At 35.0% G+C, this 22,055-nt stretch overlaps 1 protein-coding gene across 3 annotated transcripts in view; it reads right to left on the bottom strand.

Moving 5' to 3' along the window:
- LOC5565718 (heterogeneous nuclear ribonucleoprotein K) overlaps positions 1-22,055 on the bottom strand; it is a 50,992-nt gene extending 28,937 nt beyond the window's left edge. For 2 of the 3 annotated variants that reach the window (XM_021844130.1, XM_021844132.1), the window contains exon 1: positions 21,926-22,055. The gene's annotated coding sequence lies outside the window, so the exon portion shown is untranslated. Of the gene's footprint in view, positions 1-592; positions 815-21,925 lie in introns of those variants that run through there. The other variant, XM_021844131.1, reaches the window with a different exon arrangement.

Genomic DNA, 22,055 nt, shown 5'->3' with positions numbered 1-22,055 from the left:
AGCTGTCAAATCTATTTTTTGTATCATGAATTAAATCGCATGCATTCGTGTTGTATGCTAGTTTTCATCATATAATATACGTACTGCTGAGTTTGTCGAAAAGTGGTGGAGCTCTACAGACACCATGAGCGTTGAACAGTTAAAGATGTAGCTTTTGTAATTTTCAAGGATAGTATATTCGGAGCTGTTCTGAATAATAGCAGCACATGTCGATTTTCATACAAAATTTTCAATTTGTTCCCATTCTAGCAGAATTTTTTCTCTCAGAACTATAAATATGTTCAATTTTGCAACCACAAAATTTAATTTTTTTTTTCTGAGGCTCTGCCGAAAAGTGAGATGCTAGGTGAAATAGTTTAAAATAATAGCAGTTTTTTTTCTGCTTGACAAAAAATTAAAAAAAAATTAAATTTCGATATTAAAAAATTGAACATATTATTTTTCCTGGAAGAAAATTTCAGGTCGATTGCTTGAATATGATCGAAACTAGAGCATGCCAAAGTTGTGCATTTTGTATGAAAATTGACAAGGCGTTGCTATTATTTAGAACAGCACTGTAGCATGACCATGACAAGTATATCGGACAACGTACCTTAAATATGATTACTGGTTATCCTTGGTGATTACAGTACAAAATGTATAAAATAATGCAAATGTTCCAATAAAACTATTAAACACCACTGCTTAACTCTTCATTGATACTGCACTTCAAAAATCATTCCATAAAATCTGCATACAAGAACTACACACAAAACCGCAACTCACGCGATGTAGAGGACATCTGATTGGATGCACCGGAAATGAAGAACTGACAAAAGGACCGACGGTAGACGCTTATTTATCGATAAATTCTATGTTTAGGAGGGGAACCTCGGATAGTAGTGGGGGTTAATATTTTTTTACTATTTATCAGACACTATCAGTTATATGTGTCCAGTACGTCTCGATTGGACCACGTAAATCAACCAAGGACCACCACGCAGCTTATGTACAGATATTTGGATTTAGTATAAAGACCTACAACTACTAACAAAGATAATTATTTTCCGATATTTCTAACTCAAAGCTCTATGAATACTGTGGCGATACATTGTGATACACATTAAGAAAAATTCAACCGGTATGAATAGTCTGCCAGTATTTAGATTGACATTCTCATGTTCAAAAACATCAACCCCACTATTTTAGCTAAAAACATTTAATTTTTTACTAAGCTTATTCTGTTACCATTCGTTTGATAAAATACTTATGTTTATTTTGTAAAACGAGTATTTCTAATGCTATTTTTTATTCTCAGAGTGAAACTAATTCCTTTATGATCCCACTAAGAACATTCATTAATTTGAATACCTCTGTTTCCCATCGTAGTTCCAGTGCTGCTTTGATTTTAGACGAACTTGAATTAAGCCGCATCAGATGGATACTATACAATAGATACTAGAATATGATTACTTACTCATCTGATCAACCAGCAACTAATCGTTTAAACTATTGATAAACAATAATCTTTTGATAAACAACTAAACAATTTCAAACTGATCTAAGAAAAAATAGTAAATTCGCAACGTTGTTTGTTTAAGCACATTCTATAAAAACTTTTTTTACCAAAAGCGGTAAAAAAAGGGGGAAAAGCTACCCTAATCACATTCTTCTTATTTTTGGAATTACTTCCTCACTGGGACAGAGACTGCTTCTCAGCTCGAACCGGGAACCGAATTCAGACACCTTCAGCATGGCTTTGCTTTGTACCCGCGGACTCTAAACACTCGCCTAAGGAAGGCCCCCTAACCACATGTACTTGATAAATATTTTTCATACTGCCCCGAAACAGATCAATTAAAGTGGCTACAAAATGTGAATGGAGGAGACAAAATTCAAAATAAAAACTTTTTTCAACGTTTGAATGGCAAGAAATGCTTTAAATAATGAGTGCTAAAACAAAAGACGTCAACAATTACCTGAATCCATCGAAAACGTGAAAATTTTTGGTTGTAGATCAACAAATCACTGTTGATTGTTGATTAATAGTTAATAGTTACTCTATTGGACAAATAAAACTATTTTAACATTTTAATGAGCTTTGAAGATCGTTCCAATAACTACTTTACAATATTGAACTGAATTAGTTTGTCTTGACTTCGTCGAAAACCATAGCTTCTGTAGATCTGACTTATAGAAATCCATCGTATTAACGCCTTTCATACTTAGACTACTTGTAAACTGCCCATATTCGCATAACAGTCCCATGTATATATGAAATTTCATAGAACATGGGACTATTATGCAAATAGGGGCAATAAAGCTGTTCTGGTTGAAAGCTTAAAATTTGAAATGTGTAAGATACATCAGTGATTACACTGGAACGCTCAAAACTTAGCCCGATTATTAGTAAAACTCTTTCACTAAATGGGCTATATCTCTACTGCTCATAAACGCATTAGGGCCCATTCACAAATTTCATTACGCTGAAGGGGGTGGGTGGGTGTCCTCAAGATGTTACGGTTCATACAAAATTCGAAAAATGTTCATACAAAATGCGTTACAAGGGGGTGGGTGGGTGTCAAAAATGACCATTTTTGGCGTTATGAAATTTGTGAATGAACCCTTATAACTATTGTAATTATTGTATGCAGTGTTTGTAGACTCACACTCAAATCTCAATCAATGAGCTCTCCTGTGAGTGAGGGCAAACTAATTTGAAACTTATTAGGAAACCTAGCAACTTCACAGAAAAAATATAAAACTCTGAAAAAAATATAAAAATTTCATGTTTTTTCAGAGTTTTATATTTGTTCTGAAAAGTTGAAATCTTATACTTTCATTCCATAAAAAAAGATTGGAAATCGATTGAGCTGTTAAAAGTTATGTTTTTTTTAAATAAAAATGACTGATTTTATGTTTTCAAAAAAAATATCTCAAACTAAAAAACATACATCTGCTGAAAATTTGACAGTAGGGTAGATGTACCAACAGTGGAGGTACTAAGCACGATTGAACTTTATTTAACCGCCAAAATTCAAGAAGCCCAATTAATGTACATGTTAATGTTGTAACGGGAAGTAAGGACCATATGCTTAATGAGAAAAATGATTTCATCGCAGTAACCCACGGCATGTCAGTGAAAAATAATACCTCCACTATTTGTACACTGCTCCTTTAGTTGTGGTATATTTTTAATATGTGTTCCTATAGTTGCGGTATCCGTTGTTTTCTTATGGGATCCTCCACTATAGGAACAGTTTACCGCAACTATTGGTACAAGTAAGAAAAGTTTTAGCAATTTTAGTGTTATTTCATCAGTTTTAAGCCAATTTAAACACTCTTTTCAGCTATTTCGTGTATCAACAAGCCAATATGTCGATTGGCAGTGTCGGATCTGTGGCTAGTGAAATTAAATAAGTGAAAACGGCACTACCGCAACTATAGGAGCACCCACAACTAATGGATCACTTACCCTAAACGTAAAATTTTCTGAACTTTCAAGAAAAAATGAATGAATGAATGAAAAAAACAGCAATAGCCCCTTTTGTCCCAAGGCATTCAAAATACGAAAAAACGAAAACTTTTGATTATTTTTTTTTATGTAAAATAAGCAATTTTTATGAAATTTTTTTTTTTTTTTGAAAAGTCAAAATCTTTAGCATTCATTTTGTATAAGAAAATTGAGAATCGGTCAAGCGGTTCAAGTTATGATTTTTTTTAAAATAAAAAATTGGCAATGTCGCGATTTTTCTGGTCATCCTATTTCGGAAATGGTCACCCTAATCAAAAAATCCAAAAACACGTGTATCCTTATTTCGGATAAGGAGCAAAATAGCAAATTTTCACGGAATTCGGTGACCTATTAGATCGGGTTTTTATGGAATGGCTGTAATAAAATATTTAAAATTTTTAATATTCAATAATTGAACAGAACAGGATAAGATAACAAAATGAGCTATTTTCTAATAGAGACGCTTTAACCATGGTAGTTCTTAATGGTACGTCCGTACGTCTGTTTGTCTGTTATATATCTATCGTTGGCATTGCACTGTGTTATATTTCGTCGATTTAATGCGCTTTTTGAATAGCGCTTAAACCGTTGATTTGAGCGTTATAGTTTGTTCGGAGAAGTTTCTTGGTATATCAAAGCGCATCTTATGTTGAAAAAAGTTTTGTGATCAATCCACCTAGCAGTGAGATAGGAAAACTATTTTTTTTAAACATTTAGATAGACATATGGTGTCTTCGGCAAAGTTGTAGAATTGCCAATTTGAAACAAATTTGTCGAAGACATGATTTTTCTATCTCTTATACTTTTTGAGATATATGCCGTTGTATGTGAATGGCCCCTAAAAATCATATTTTTCATCATAACTTTTTTTCAAGAATTTTGATATTTTTTGTGTTTTCTACAAAGTTTTTTTGTCATGAAAAAAACGTGTTTTTGCTGAACATATCATCACACTTTCAAGCGGTAGTTTAGGCCCCTATAACTGCCTTTCGGCGCAAAATGGCGCAGGCAACTCTTACATATAATTAAAGAACCATATCTTCCCTTCCGGCAGATGATAAAAAGATTTGTCTATAAGCGTCTTTTCGTGGGTTCTTTCCTTTACTTCAAGAGATAGAGAGGTGCGATGTTCGGCAAAAACACGCGTTTAAAGATATCTAACAACTTTGTAGAAGACAAAAAAATTTTAAAAATTTTAGTAAATGATTATTTTAAATTTTTTTAATTATTTCAATGTAGCAGGTTTTTTATCAAACAAAATTATCACAGGCTGCATTCACCCCAAAGAAAAATTCGAAAATATAAAAATATTTGTTTGTTTGACAAAATTTATGTATTTATTTGACGTCAAGCATTTTGTAGACCATTCTAAATTACATTGTGTTCTTAATATCTATTTGTTTATATATTATAAATTTGTTGAGTATACTGGATTCATAATACATTCCTCAGTTACTATTGTTTTGTATATCAAAAAAGTATTTTTTCAGTTTTGTTCGAGACATGTTAGCATCAATCATTATTAGTGCACATTATAATAATTCATTATTAGACTGCTAATAATCGTGGCATACCTATACTGACCCGTTTAATTTATTAGCTCGATAATAGTCGTAGAACCTGTTGAATAAATTAAATGCAACAGAACAGCCTATCTGATTCGCGGGGGCATTGCATCCTTATAGATCCAGATTCTTGGACTGGTATGCAAATGCAAATAGATCGATAGAATATTTGCAAGGGCTAATAAGCAGTTCCTATTAGGCATTTTACTCGGTAAGTTGTTTTTGGTTGCTGAATAAAGTAATTTTAGTTGTATTATTTTCGAAGTCTATTGTTTTAATTTGTAACAAATAATGAAGATATTAGTTCAAAATTAGTCATTTTTCGATTCGATTTTTACGGATGGGGTGATATAAGTACCCAATTTTTGATAGTGAAATTATCTCATATAATCTAAAAATGCAATTATTGTTCCACTACACTTGAAAGTTTATTATTCAGATATCAATCACAAATTGTCTTAAAAAACTATCAAAGAATTAACTGAAAATATATTCAGGATCTTGTAAGAAATCCAAAAGGACGTCAAGGACATTGTAAGCAATTCATTCGAAGCCTCGATAACAGATTATGACGCACATCTTGCTTCTAAATTTTTCAAAAACATGACATAAAAGGCGAAAATGTTTGATAATTCCCATAAATAATATAGTGTGGTACTAAACATGTAATCCATGTAATGCAACAACGTCGCACAGTGCGTTGAATGTATGGAGATGCGGGACAAAAATCAAAACTGGAAGATCAAGCCATTTAAGCAGCTTGGTATGAAAGGAAATATTATTTCTGGTGAAAAGAGCTGCAATTTGCATAAATGACATATAGTATACGCATAATCGCAAAACTGTCCTAAGCGCCAATTCCATTATTTTTCAAGAAAAACCTTGAAATTTGTACTATTATTGCCTATAATGATGTTAAAAGTTATTTGCAAATATGTCTCTTCACACTCGTAGCTGCAAAAGTGACTTATACGCCTTTATGCAAAAAAAAGGGCATATTTTGAAAATTTTCTAGTTTTTAACATAAAATTTGAATAAAATCTTGGAACCTTTATTTAAAATATATTATTTTAAACATAGACTTGCTCTGGTGTAATGTCTGGTTCAGCTTTGACCACATAGCGTTGCGAGATTATCGGATTTTTTATCACAATCAACTCATTTTCATACTTGTGCTGGTTAAGGAGTATACCGAATAATAGTTGAAAATCTCGAAGAGTTGCTGGGAGTTGCAGCTGTATCTTTCAGATCTTTTAGAGGACACTCTGAGAAACATGTCTGTGAGTGACTTAGGGTGGAACTCGGTGGAACTTTTTTTGAATCGATAACTAAAGTTACATGTTAGTATTTCATAAGTTTGATTTCATAGCCAACTCACCGTGCCGATTTCTCACATTCAAAGTTAAAATTGGTGTGCTTATCCCATCAAATATACTTTAACAACCTTCAAGCATGTTCTCTTTCAAATTTTGATTGAATGGTTTGGTTTCAACACCCTCCGTACTAGTTGAAAGTAATGTTGAAAACATGCGATAAAATTAAGTTTTTCTGCTACTCCGACAACTGTCACTTTCGACGCTTGTTGTAGTCGTTTTAGTGCTTTAAAAATCTTATAAATACACGTTTCAATAGCCGATGGTATCTATAAACACTTGTGGTTACTTATTATCGCCGAATAAAATAACTTGAAATTTGATTTTTGTCTATGGAGCAACGCACTGTGCGTCGGGCTGAACCGATGATGAAGATATGCGGCAATAGAGTGGTTCAAAAAATCGTTTTTGCTCCGCAGCGCTCATTCGATTCTCGATCAAATTCTGAGTGTCCTTCCAAAATTTGAGCTCATTTGGATGAAAACTGAGACTGCACAAGCCCTTTAAAGTTTATATGGGAATTACTATGAGAAAAGCAACCAACTCATTCAATCGGTCATAGTGTTTGCCCATGTGCTCTTGGGGATTAGAACTACGTTGATACTGTGACATAGATTCATCAGCTACAACTTTGCTGAAGACCGTATTCAAATCGGACGCCTCAGTAATTAGTTATTGATTTATATCCAGTCACAAATTCTTTAGCAGTGCTCATTTATCTTCTGAACAGGCAACATTGCTGCACATGGCGCGAAAGATAGCACGCACAAATCATGGCTACTATGTTTTACTGCATATATCCAGTGATGCCTGCAGATCAGCCCAATAATTATAGCCAAAGTTTTACAACTCATTCAAAAATCAATAACTAATTAGTGGGGCGTCCAATTTAAAAACGGTCTTCGGCAAAGTTGTAGCTGATTATTGTATCTCACAGTATCAACATAGTTCTAATCCCCCAGAGCACATGGGAAAACACTATCACCGATTGAATGAATTGCTTGCTTTTTCCATAGTAATTCCCATATAAACTTTAAAGGGCTTGTGCAGTCTCAGTTTTCATTCATCACTTTGGGAGGACACTCAGAATTTGATCGAAAATCGAATGAGCGGTGTGGAGCAAGAACGATTTTTTGAACCACTGTATGGCGGCAATGAACCAAGCATTGTGGCGAGAAATTGTTGATTGCGTTTTATCTGTTTATGTTAACTTAATAAACGAAATAAAGTATCAAACATGTTACTAAAAAGGGTTTCAATTTCAAATCGGCGTGGTGAAAATACACAGGCTTGCTACAATTATAACCAGTGGCGCGCCGAGCAAATGAAAAGTCGGCGGCGCGACTTCGCACACTAGACGTGCTGCATTATTGAGTAAATACTCAACTGAAAAATTCAATCACAAAAGTTAAAAAACAGTGTCAAAATACTTTTTAACACTGTTTTTTGAAAATAATTCAAAATGTAATTTGATTATTTCGTGTAAAACGAAAGAGTTGTTTATATAAATAAACTGAAAATATTTCAAAACGCTTTTTTAATAACTTACTATAGGTTAGTCTAACCATATGCTATAGAAAATAGTATTGAAAACTTACATAAACTCTAAAAATTTTTAATAACAGGTCAGACTCGATTATTCGGAGTATCAATTTTTTTTACTCCAGATAATCGAATCACTAAAAGAAAAATTAAAATCGGCGATAAAAGAACTTAAATATTATCTTTTTTCCGTTGTTTTATTAATACGATGCAGTAGCGTAGCCAGCAATTATTTCTAGACCTCTAATATTGGGTCTTTGACCAGCATACACAAAAAAACCCTTTTTCAAACCCCCCTTTTCTTACCTACGTCCAAAACTGTTAAACCATTCATATTGTGTATTGCAATAATAAATTATCTCAAATTTATGAATAAAAACTGAAAAACAAGAATATCAAAAATACATACTCCGGATAATCGAGTCCAAAATTGCGGATAATCGAGTCGCCGGATAATGTAAAATACCCCAGGGCAAGTGGCACCTAATAAATTACAGTTCGGACAAGTTGTTCTATTTTCCTACGTCCTCTCTGGGACAAAGCCTGCTTCTCAGCTTAGTCACAGATGAACAGACGTAACAGCTAAAACAATTATCAATTCAAAACATAGTCACGCGGTTATTAACGATGGCGATAGTGCGCAAACGTCAAACACGAACACGTCGGCCAACTACCAAAAATTAGAATAGACCGCTATTTTGCTGTGCGATGAAAATAATGTAACGTCTGTTTGTCTATTACTTAACGTTCAATGAGCACTTCCACAGTTATTAGGCATTTCACGGCGAAATTTTCAATCTTTCGCTCTTCAACAAAACTTGAAAACAATGGTACCAGTACCTGTCAACTTTGACAGGTACTGGCACCGTTGTTTTCAGATTTCCCGAAGGAGGGAAAAAGAGCGATTTTCTGATTACGTCACCGTGTAATGGGCAATTAACTGGGAGCTTTCTTTGCCAAAGTTGCCATTTTCACATTCGTATAGCGTGTGGCAGATACGATGATATTCTATGCCCAAGGAAATCAAGGAAATTTTCATTACGAAAACATCCTGGAACGACCGGGAATCGAACCCAGCCATCGTTAGCATGGGTTTGCTTTGTAGCCGCGGACTCTAACCATTCGGCTAAGGAAGACCTCAAATTGTTCCATATAATTTCATAACACAAATATTTTTCAAACCTAACAGCTCAGTCAGCTTTACGGCAGCATATTATTTTAATCCTCTTCGAAATATTGATCGTTCCTATTAGACGAAATCAATCATGACTTTGATGTTGGACACATATTTGATGTAATTAATTATCAATCATAAAATATGTAACGGTTTCACAAGAAAATGTTAGTTAGTCACATCATACTTGAGATTAGCTGAAATTTTCTCGTGAAGAGCGTTCAGAGGAGAGGAGCATGAGATAGTCAAAATCATGAGTTGCTGATTCAAAATATAGGTGAAAAACTACGGATTGTAAAAATGTCCTGTTAATACTGTTATGTTTGACAGAGAACCACTTATTGGGTGGAATTACGTTTGATAAAGTTTGACTAAACAGGAAAAGCATTCATTATGTTAAGGCACTTAAAGTTTCAACTTCGTTTCTGATTAATTTTGAAATCGTGTTTTATTTTTTTTTTTTTTGTCATCAAAATGTTTGTAATGGTATGAGAAAATGTCTAATTTACCCTCTCTTCCGAATAATTACAATATTTTCATTACTGATACATGCCTTGTCATTATGGCTTCAACTTTTAAGAAGAACACCCCCTTCTAAATCTTAGCTATGCCTGAAAGTCCCACTTACCCCGGAAAAATTTATGCCTCACCAAGAAACATGATTTTTTTAAGCTTGAGTTCCATTGGATTTACACTTAAAAGGCTTACGAAAATTTTATTCATTTATAAGAATTTGTGTTTTTCTGATGGATAAATGGATAAAACCTCTTTTATTATTATTTTTTATGGCCAATATGATGTAAAGCCCTGTTTTATTCGCAAATGGCAATGGTATATCGACTAAAGAGATGATGTTCGTGTTGATGGTTTAATAACGCATATTGTATTCTATTTTTCTTTTTCCCATGAACGTGCAACGTGGATGCAAAAACTGAAATGCATTATTTAATGACATAAGGCGCCAGATATTCTTGACTTTATACGAACACAATCTACTCTGCTAGAGAGGGCTAATTTCATCATTGTGCAATATTCATAATTTCCTTACATGCATACCACTTCTCCGTAATTTGAGGCAACATTTGCATGAGCGTTCGAATGAAAGACATTTTACCTAGAACCGTTTGTATTATGAAATACTGAAAGCAGAAGCCTCAGATAATAATAGGAGCGTAAAGTTTTATGTACCGATCTATTATGTGTTTCTCAACGCAATTGATAAGCATGTGTAGTGGGATATATCATTTGAAATGTTTGACATTTATCCAATGAAACCAAAACAAATCGTTGCCATGGAGTAATTGTCACGCGCTATCGACATATATTCAACTGATGTCCTTTTTGTATCTGTCTGTATCTGCGGTTGAAAGTAGGGGAAGAGTATTTTAGATAGACTGGACATGCACAAACATGTAATTTGTATGTAATTCGTCTTGGTCGCAAAGAGAATCACATGCGTTCGATGAAGTATGCCAGGCCCCATATGAATAACATAAAAAATATTAATTTGAACGGTAAAAGTTCTGTCACACATTATACGTATAAATGAAAGAAAGCATATAGGGTAAACGTACCAAAAGTAAAATTTTAAGTAGTAATCCATTGGAGATTATTTAAAATAAAGATATCGTATTTAATTGGCATGACACATTTGTCCTTATGATTAACCTCCTTCTCCTTCACTGATTGACGGTTTAGCGGTGCCGTAGTATTTATGTGACTATAAAAACTAGTGCATATGGTACCGCTCAAACGTCAAATTAGTAAACTTATGCATTGGACCATAACAATTAATTTGTTCTTTTGTACACGCAGAAAAATGGAAGCACATATTTTCCATAATGTGCAAAGTGTACAAAATTTATCACTCGACTTACCAAGTGCGGTCATGGCCGTGTGGGAAAACGCACAGTCAGTCGAAAAGACCGCAGAAACACATATACGATTGGCTATCTTTGTAAAACTATTATTTTCAGTTGAAAAAAGGTACCGTGGGGCAAATGGGTAACGAAAATCGTAAAGTTATGGTTCTTTGAATCATAAAGACTTTAAATATGAATGAATGAAGTCGTGTATACTTTTTTAGATTTACTCCCACCAATTACAAGCGGTATTCTGGAATTGATTTTTGTTCAGACAAACATATAGAGAAAGTTTTTGAAAAACAAATCCCCCATTTCCACTTGCTCCAAAGGTGAGACACGTTAAAATATCGTCATTTTAAATTTTAGTCTAAACATTTTATTTCTGTCAATTTAATTTTCTTCAGTTTGGCACCTTCAGCATGGCTTTGCTTTGTAGTCGCGGGCTCTAACCACTTGGCTAAGGAAGGTCCCCAAACTTGTTCATCTCGTCAAAATCTAGTACTTTGCTGATGAAACCATGGTGCCATTTCTTCCATTTGTTTGGTTAGTTAAATTATGAGAATCCGACACACTTTAGTAATACCAAAACTTTTAAATTCACGGTTAACTCAGATTTTGTATAAAAAAAAATTGCAAATATGTTACCCAATACTTTATACAGTCGCACAGTTATGATCATCATGTTCAAAATGGTCGATTTATCAATTAGCGCAATTAGGGTAAATGTTCCAATAGTGGAGGAACTAAGCATGGTTCAACTTTATTAAACCCCTCAAATTCAAGCAGCGCAATGAATACACATATTATTGTTATAACGGGAAGTAACGACTATTCACTTAATGAGAAAATTGATTTCATCGCAGTAACCATCGTCATGTCAGTGTAAAATAATACCTCCACGATGCACGAGTTCACTAATTTGACGTTTGAGCGGTGCCGAATTCATTAGTCTCCATGGTGATATAAATAACACGGCACCGCTAAAACGTCAAATAGTGAACCCGTGCATTGGTCCATGGATCAATGCACGAGTTCACTAATTTGACGTTTGAGCGGTGCCGAATTCATTCGTTGCCATGGTCACGTAAATAACACGGCACCGCTCAAACGTCAAATAGTGAACACGTGCATTGGTCCATGGATCAGTGCACGAGTTCACTAATTTGACGTTTGAGCGGTGCCGAATTCACTCGTTGCCATGGTCACAGAAATAACACGGCACCGCTCAAACGTCAAATAGTGAACTCGTGCATCGGTCCATTGGTACACTGTTCTTTTAGTTAAGGTAAATTATAAATTTTTGTGTTCCTATAGTTGCGGTATCCGTTGTTTACTTGTGGGATGCTCCATTATAGGAACACTTTAACGCAACTATTGGTAGAATAGAAAAAAAGTATAAGCAGTTTTGGTGGTATTTCATCAATTTTGCAGCAATTTGAACGATGCATTCAGCTATTACAAGGCTGGTAGCAAAAAGTGGTACCGAAAAAAGTTATTTTAGTGACCAGATTTGAGAAATAAGTGACTAAATAGTGACTACCGATTATCAAAAAAGTGACTAAAAGCCTTGAAAATCAAAACGTAAACTATGTTATTTCAGATTATTACCTAGTTGAGTATCAAATTTGGAAATTTTATTTGTGCTTCCAAAATTTCGAGATATGACCAACATTTTTTTTTAACAGAGAATTGAACATTTAGGATCGGTGTACCAATAGTCGCATAGCAGGATATGAATATAAAATCGAAAAATATAGCCATCAACATTATTTTGACATCATCTGAAAGCTTTTTATCATGGTGTTGTGAAAAAAATGAAAATTTTTGAAAAGTACTTATTATCGCTTGTGTCACTATAGGAACACATGTGCATATAATAGCACTTTTTCTAATTTCGGTTCCTCTAGTAAGACTAGCTTCTCGGCATAGGCAAAACATAAAAAAAATTAAACATATAGGTGAAATTCGATCAATTATAACATTCACAGAAGGATAAATTATATCTATACTTCATTAGATTCTGTTAAAAAGGTATTTTACACAAAACGCTTCTACCTAATAAGGCCAAAATCATCAAATATTTCCAATTGAGAATAATAATAAAATATCGAATATGATTGAAATACTGCTTAAACCCAATGTATCATAGACGCATCCTTCAAACGCCCAGAGAACAAACGGTTTACTTAAAGCTGAGTAGGGTCAATGTACCAATAGCCACATAGCTAAGTCCAAAGATTCGTGTAAAATCGAAAAATAACGCTAGCGTCATTATTTTTACATCATTTGAAAGTTTTCTATCTTGGTTTTGTGGGAAAAAGATGGAAACTACGAAAACTCAAATGTTTGTATTCATTATCGCGAGTGCCACTATAGGAATACATGTCCCTAAAGTAGCACTATTTCTAATTTCTGTTCCTATAGTAGCACTAGCATCACGGCGTTGGCATAATACTTATCAAAATCGTATTTTTTCAAAACTTTTATATTTTCCCTACACAGTGTGGATAAATAGCTTTCGTTTGATGTAAAAAGGTTCCTAATTCATCAATTATTTCGTATAATAAAAAATAGTTTCTCCCAGTAGTGCTACTATAGGAACAATAGGTTTACTATAGGCGCAAGGGAGCTCAAATTTTAAGCAAAACTAATAATTTCGATCATTTTTTAACAAAATCAAGCTGTTTATCAATGGTACTTAGATAAATTCTGGCCTTCATGTCAAAAAATGTTTTGAAAAGATTTATAGCAAAACGTCCGTAAAAAGCCACTAGTGCGACATAGGGGACTGTCCACTAAGGGAACACCGACCCTTATTGTTTGAGCTGTACTTGGGTTCAATCAACTTTGAGGGAAATCCACATATTACATCATGCTGTGGGAATGCAGAGGGATGCCCGAAGATCTAAATAAACTAGTTTTCGCGTTTAGTATCATACAGGCGTGTTTGCAGTGATCGATTTCTCATCATCGACTTTCTCTTTGGATTAGTACACGAAATTAAATCGATTTTTGGAACATGTTACGATGTAGGATGACGATGGACGACGAATTACATTCTAATGAATCTGAAATAACAGTCGAAAACAGTCACTTGCTCAACTAATAAAAAACAGTAGAGAAAATACATGAAGATAAATCGATCACTGCAGTTACGCTTTTATGATACTGAACACGAGAGTTGAACACTTTATTATAACGTTGAAGTGCTGTATTTTGACCATTCATTATATCACAGTGAGTCATTAGGGTGACCCAAGTGATCCAATAGTTGTAGGTGTACCTATAGTTGCGGTACTGCCATTTCAACTACTTTCATTGAATTTGATACAGATCCGTCACTGTAAATCGATCTATTGGCTTGTTGATACATCAAACAGTTGTAAACAGTGCTGTTAAATGTCAAAATTTTGTAAAAATTCAAATGCTCATAGCTCCCTCCCATGCGAAATCTTGCATTAGCAAGTATTGCCAACCGATAGTGATTCAGAAAAGGTAACCGGGAAGAACATTTTCCGATGACTTTTCCACGGGGAACCATGATATTGGCACTATTCATTTGTCTAAGTCACTCGATATTCATGACATTTAAAGGCCCTGGTTGAAAAGATCTTTGAAATTGAGGAACTACCACCAAAAACGTTAAACCTTATCTCGTCTGTACCAATAGTTGCGGTAAAGTGTTCCTATAATGGAGGAAAAAACATTAGAAAACAACGGATACCCCAACCATAGGAACACAAATTACGAGTATACCGCAGCTAAGGGAACACTGCACAATAGTCCGAATCGAAATTTTAACAGGAAAAAAGTTTTTTTCTCTGTTCTCGTCGATTTTATGCATTCGATGCCTTAGAGAAGTTATTCGTAATTGAGTATTGAATCTTCTAAGAAAAAAGTTGAATAGGCCACCCTTTTTCTGTTTAAATTTTGACTCAAACTTTTTTGTTTGATGAAATTTAAGGCTGCGCTCTTCTGCAATTTTTTAGTTTTTTTCAGTTTTACGTGAATGTGGTCTTCAGAAGAGTCACAGAGGAAGTAATGATACACATTTTTGCTAAATATCACATGTTGGTAGCGCCCCGTCGATGAAGAGTGAGTCGACATCTCCACATGACTCAATTTTGACATGCACCACAGTCGATGCCATTGCAGAAACGTGAATAATAATAAGAAATGAAAAACAACTCTTACGTGTAACAAATTTGATCAGTTCCCACAAATCTGAAGGCTATTCTACTGGTCTTGCTCTTCTAGACATAGAAAAAGCATTCGACAGTGTTTGGCATGAAGGTTTGATCGTAAAATTAAAAAACTTTAATTTTCCAACATACATTGTAAGAATAATTCAAAGTTATCTGTCAAATCGTACACTTCAAGTTAATTATCAGAACTCCAGATCTGAAAGACTTGCTGTAAGAGCTGGTGTTCCTCAAGGCAGCATTTTGGGACCAATATTATACAATATTTTCACATCTGACTTACCTGAGTTATCTCAGGGATGTCAAAAATCCTTGTTTGCGGATGACACAGGCCTCTCCGCCAAAGGACGATGTCTGCGTGTCATCTGTAGTCGATTGCAAAAAAGTTTGGATATTTATTCTTCATATTTGCAAAAATGGAAGATTTCTCCTAATGCTTCCAAAACTCAAATAATAATATTCCCACATAAAACAAAAGCTCTTTATTTGAAACCTTCAAGTAGACATGTTGTCACGATGAGAGGGGTTCCAATAAATTGGTCAGATGAAGTTAAGTATCTAGGGCTCATGCTAGATAAAAATTTAACTTTCAAAAATCACATTGAGGGCATTCAAGCCAAATTTAATAAATATGTAAAATGTCTCTATCCCCTTATCAATAGAAAATCAAAACTTTGTCTCAAGAACAAGCTTCTGATATTCAAACAAATTTTCAAGCCAGCCATATTGTATGCTGTACCAATATGGATTATCTGTTGTAATACCAGGAAGAAAGCTCTGCAGAGAATTCAAAATAAAATTTTGAAAATGATTCTGAAGCTTCCTCCCTGGTATAATACCAATGAATTACATAGAATATCCAATGTTGAAACATTGGAATAAATGTCAAATAAAATAATTAATAATTTCAGGCAAAAATCGTTACAATCTTCTATTGCCACGATTAATGCGTTATATGTTTAGGTTAAGTTAGGTTAAGTATATTCAAAGTCTGTAAAAAGTCTGAACTGCTACGGCAAATGAAATGTGATATGTTGTTAACAAAATGTTAATAAAATCTTAAATTTGTTTTACCAAATTAGGATGATAGTGTTGTCTAATAACACAGAACATCTAGATATAAGAAATGAATGTAATGTTTGAAATAAAAAAAATGAAAAAAACTACATCAGTCCACCAAATAGCAACAAGTTTACATGAAAATTGAAGTAATAGGAGTTGAATTACGTGTCCTAAATTAATTATAATAGCTAATGTTAGTTAGAATTATCTACCTGAAGTGCAATACTAGTTAAGAGTACTCTAAAGCACCAACTTAGTTTGTTTAGCGTGAATTTGTATTGAACTAGGTGCGATGTACGGGAGTATGTTTTGGAGGAACTCATAAACTTATATGTACTCTGTAAATTTATGATTAGGTGAAAAGCAAGTGCGACTCAGAGGTAAGCGTAAAGAAAACAATAGTTTAAGAGTTACAATACTTAAGAGTTCATCACGAAAAGGAGCACTGTTGCGAAGAAATATTCCGAAGCTAGATTCCTAAAAGTAAGTCGAACCTATGTTTGAAGAAGTGTAGATGATGATTGCCTTGGTTTTGTAGGAATTTTATAATTTATCAATCACGCCGAATCAATTTAATGAATTTTTTATCTAGTTCCTCACTGCTCTCGTAACATCGCAAGTTTTTGATGCTTGTAATTTTGAAGTCAAGAGCAAATTTAAGTGAAAAAACTTAGAAATCTTTAGATGCCCGGAACTCATAGAGTTGATTCGTTAAAAATTTTTCTTGCAAGCGGCATTCGAAAGGATATGCAATAAGGCAACTTTTGCTGCAAAAACTGTGAGAACGTAATTTTTATAAATTGCAGGGCTGGTAGCAAAAAGTGGTGCCGAAAAAAGTTAGTTTAGTGAGGGATGATTCAAATATTATTTCTAGGAACCTCTAAATAGTATCTGGTTTCGAAAGCCATTTACGAAAAGAGAGAGAGGAGAGAGAGAGAGAGAAGAGAGAGAGAGAGAGAGAAGAGAGAGAGAGAGAGGAGAGAGAGAGAGAGAGAAGAGAGAGAGAGAGAGAGAGAGAGAGAGAGAGAGAGAGAGAGAGAGAGAGAGAGAGAGAGAGAGAGAGAGAGAGAGAGAGAGAGAGAGAGAGAGAGAGAGAGAGAGAGAGAGAGAGAGAGAGAGAGAGAGAGAGAGAGAGAGAGAGAGAGAGAGAGAGAGAGAGAGAGAGAGAGAGAGAGAGAGAGAGAGAGAGAGAGAGAGAGAGAGAGAGAGAGAGAGAGAGAGAGAGAGAGAGAGAGAGAGAGAGAGAGAGAGAGAGAGAGAGAGAGAGAGAGAGAGAGAGAGAGAGAGAGAGAGAGAGAGAGAGAGAGAGAGAGAGAGAGAGAGAGAGAGAGAGAGAGAGAGAGAGAGAGAGAGAGAGAGAGAGAGAGAGAGAGAGAGAGAGAGAGAGAGAGAGAGAGAGAGAGAGAGAGAGAGAGAGAGAGAGAGAGAGAGAGAGAGAGAGAGAGAGAGAGAGAGAGAGAGAGAGAGAGAGAGAGAGAGAGAGAGAGAGAGAGAGAGAGAGAGAGAGAGAGAGAGAGAGGAGAGAGAGAGAGAGAGAGAGAGAGAGAGAGAGAGAGAGAGAGAGAGAGAGAGAGAGAGAGAGAGAGAGAGAGAGAGAGAGAGAGAGAGAGAGAGAGAGAGAGAGAGAGAGAGAGAGAGAGAGAGAGAGAGAGAGAGAGAGAGAGAGAGAGAGAGAGAGAGAGAGAGAGAGAGAGAGAGAGAGAGAGAGAGAGAGAGAGAGAGAGAGAGAGAGAGAGAGAGAGAGAGAGAGAGAGAGAGAGAGAGAGAGAGAGAGAGAGAGAGAGAGAGAGAGAGAGAGAGAGAGAGAGAGAGAGAGAGAGAGAGAGAGAGAGAGAGAGAGAGAGAGAGAGAGAGAGAGAGAGAGAGAGAGTACCAGAAAAAATCCTCGCATTTTCTCGCACTCTCACTCGAATTGTTCGAGGATATGTGTTGAAAATATCGAGTTCAGTTACTCCTCAGGGGAGTAAGGGAAGGGAACGGCGAGAGAAATTGGATTAGATGTTGAAGAGAGCATACCATATGAAACAGTATTACTTGAAACGTCCTTTTTTGGATAATGTCCCCTATGGAAACGACTTGGCAACCTGGCATGACCAAGTCACTAAGAAGTGACTCGCTTACAGCTCTGAAATTGAAAAAAAAACACTTCAAACTTAGAAAACTCGAATACACTTCACACTTTAAAAACTCGTAATTCGCCTGTAACTCACAAGATTTTATAGTTAACGGCGTGCTGCCTTCAGCAAAGTTGTATATTTTAGCTAGAAAAAAATATCGAACCAACTCCATGAGTTATGGGCAGCTAAATGTTTCAAAGTAATTCACTTAAATTTACTTACAGCTTCAAAATTACAAAAATACAAACTTGCGATGTTCAGCAAAAATGTGTATTATTACTTCTTCTGCAACTTTTCTGAAGACCTTATTCACGTAAACTGAAAATAAAAAAGTTAGACCAAAATAACTGATTTTTCGAGTACACCCTAAGTTAAAACTATCATAATCAATTTACTTACATTCCAAAATTTTGTAAAGTATGGTTCATTACAAAAAGCATATAGCTTTTATCCATAATGTTTTCATATAACTTTTATTTAGAAAACCTACAGATAGAGCTCATTATGAAAATCACATACCTTTCAAACAAAAAGACAATAGATATGGAAACAATTATCCGGAGTATCGATTTTTTTTCACTACTGATAATCGAATCCTCCGGATAATAGAATCACTAAAAGAAAAATTAAAATCTGCGATAAAAGAATTTAATTTTAATTTTTCGTGGTTTTTCTTATATGATGCTGTGGCGTAGCCAGAAATTATTTCTGGGAGCATTGGGGGTCTTGAAAAGTATCGAGTCTAGAATTCCGGTCAGGGCTGGTAGCAAAAAGTGGTACCGAAAAAAGTTATTTTAGGGACCAGATTTGAGAAATAAGTGAGTAAATAGTGACTTTCTATTCTCGAAAAAGTGACTAAAAGTGACTTGAAAATCAAATCGTAATCAGTTTTATTTAAATTCTATTATACTGTTTTACGATCAATATCCAATATGATAGGGAATATACTATATTCTCTACTCAAGGTAGTAGGTCTAATTTGGATAATTTAATATTTGGAAAATTTTATTGTACTTTCAAAATTGCAAGATATGGTCATTATTTTTTTCAAACAGGAAAGTTAACATTTACGTAAGCTGCCGGTAGATGGTTAGGCTATTTTTCTGAGGCTGTTTTTATGAGTTATACTGTTAAAGTAGTCATTAGCACTAAGCTTCTAATAAATATTTCAATCAAAATTACTTGGACACTTTCATGATTCAATTGGCATTGGGATTATAGTCAGCCGAAATGTCATAAACTATGCAAAATAAAATATTTTGATACCGCGCATATTATTGTCAAATATAAACTCAGCGGCTTTCAAAAAACCTCCTGCCGAAGTGAATCCAGAGTGCCAAGAAGAGGACCCGTCAATATTTTCATACTGACATGAAGTTGTTTTAGTAATGACATAACATAAAACTTAGCCTAATTAAAAAATAAATGACGGTTCATAATTTTCTCCCGAAAATTTAACTCAAAATAGTTGAAAAAAAGTGACTTTTTGACGAAAAAAGTGACTTTAGTTCAAACGGCTTCAAAAAAGAGACTGTAACTGGCCTAAAAAAATGACCAAGTCACTAAAAAGTGACTCGGTACCAGCCTTGCGGATAATCGAATCGACCTGTACCGCCATCAGCTGGCCCTTCGGCCAAAGAGGGTAATTTTAGCATTGGGCGTAAATGTCCCCTTGACTTTCTTCTATAGTGTTACGTCTGTTTGTCTGTGATAACAGTGTGCGCGAGAATGGTCAACTTTCAAAGGAAAAGAGGAAGCAGTATAGTGACAGAAAACGAGAAGTAATAGATAATTAACCAGGGCCCAGATAGCCGTAGCGGTAAACGCGCAGCTATTCAGCAAGACCAAGCTGAGGGTCGTGGGTTCGAATCCCACCGGTCGAGGATCTTTTCGGGTTGGAAATTTTCTCGACTTCCCAGGGCATAGAGTATCTTCGTACCTGCCACACGATATACGCATGCAAAAATGGTCATTGGCACAGTAAGCTCTCAGTTAATAAATGTGGAAGTGCTCATAAGAACACTAAGCTGAGAAGCAGGCTCTGTCCCAGTGGGGACGTAACGCCAGAAAGAAGAAGAAGAAGATAATTAACTACACACTAAGCTCGTACGGTGAATTTCACCGTAATCTCAACAGCTGAACAGTTCGGTGAAATAAAACACCGTAATTCCGTCGAAATTTTACGGTTTCCGGTGATTTTTTACGGAATACTGTAAAAATTTACAGTACTCCGTTAATTTATTTTACCGAACTGTTCAGCTGTTGAGATTACGGTGAAATTTACGGATTACGGTAAAATAATTTAAGTGTGTAGCGATTGGAGGTCGAGTAGTAGCAAAAGGAATGAAAAAGAGTATATTAAGCTGGATGCTGATTTTTCTAACGAAGCTTCTAAGAAAACGAGGACGAATACAATTGTCAAATCTAGTTTCTGGAAAAGATTTTCGACGTAGTTCAACCATTTAAAAAAGTACCAGATTCAGTAGATTCTATAGAAATGACTATGACGAAAGAAACAGTCCATTTGAGCGAGGCAATTGCCGATTAAATTCAAAGATTTTGTATAAAATAAGTTGTTAATAAATAATGATTTATCTGGGGATTAATTTCATTTTAAGATAAAAAGGGAAACAGACGTAACCTCTGATACAATTATCAGTTCAAAACATGGTCACGCGAATATTAACAGCCAGTGCTAAACATACTGTGTTTGACCAACCGGTAACTATTCCATTAAACATTTACCAGTTCAACAGCAGACTAAATAGGTTGAAAAATCGGCTGATTGCTGCACCAATGCTTGTGGAAGTTTAAGAAAGGGATCAACCGATTAAATAGGGCGTGTCGACGTAATCATATTTGATAAATCGGTATTTTAAGTGAAATCCAACCAAGTTAACATACTAAACGAATTCAAAAATTAGAAATGAGTGCTTTTTTGCTGTACGATAAGAATATTAATTTTGTTCCGAATATTATAGTACCTGGCTCATCAAACATATGGCAACACTGGAAGTCCGAGGCATCTTGTCCGCAGCATCTTATTACTAAATTATATAACTTTAAAACAAGTATCTAATAAAATAGTTGGAATCAGCTAACCAGAATCGCCCTTCGCACATCGCAAGGAATCACTCAAAATCGCTGACCTTCAACTACTCCGAGGATTAACCCTACCTATTATGATACGCCATTTTAAAAGTCAAAAGCCGCACGGCGCACTTTTTTCGCTGTTTTGTTTTGTATATTTTCTAATCTACACAACTCATTACAATTATAATTTTTATATCATCGGATTATTGCAACACCGGGTTCAAAGCTTCAAATAAGCGTAATCAAGCTAATCGTGAAGCCGGGCAAACCATTTCAGAGCGACCTTTGTCAAGTGCACGTTTTCATGTTATTTCGCCATTCATGATTGAGTGCTGGAGGAAAAAAGCTGATATCGATTTTCATTCGACTATTTTCCGTCAACTAACAAACTTTTTATATATTTTTGTACTTCAAAATTTGGATAAAACATTGTACTCACCGATAATTAATGACTGAGGCAGATTAGAATGGTATTTTGCACAAATTTTTAACTTTTTCGCGAGAAAGCGAGCTTGGCGTGGCTTCCAAACACTATGAACGTCACTTTTATGATTACTGATTGCTCGAAT

Source organism: Aedes aegypti, chromosome 2 (genome assembly GCF_002204515.2).
Source record: "Aedes aegypti strain LVP_AGWG chromosome 2, AaegL5.0 Primary Assembly, whole genome shotgun sequence".
NCBI classification, from domain to species: Eukaryota; Metazoa; Arthropoda; class Insecta; order Diptera; family Culicidae; genus Aedes; species Aedes aegypti.
This window is presented reverse-complemented; position numbering and strand designations above follow the sequence as displayed.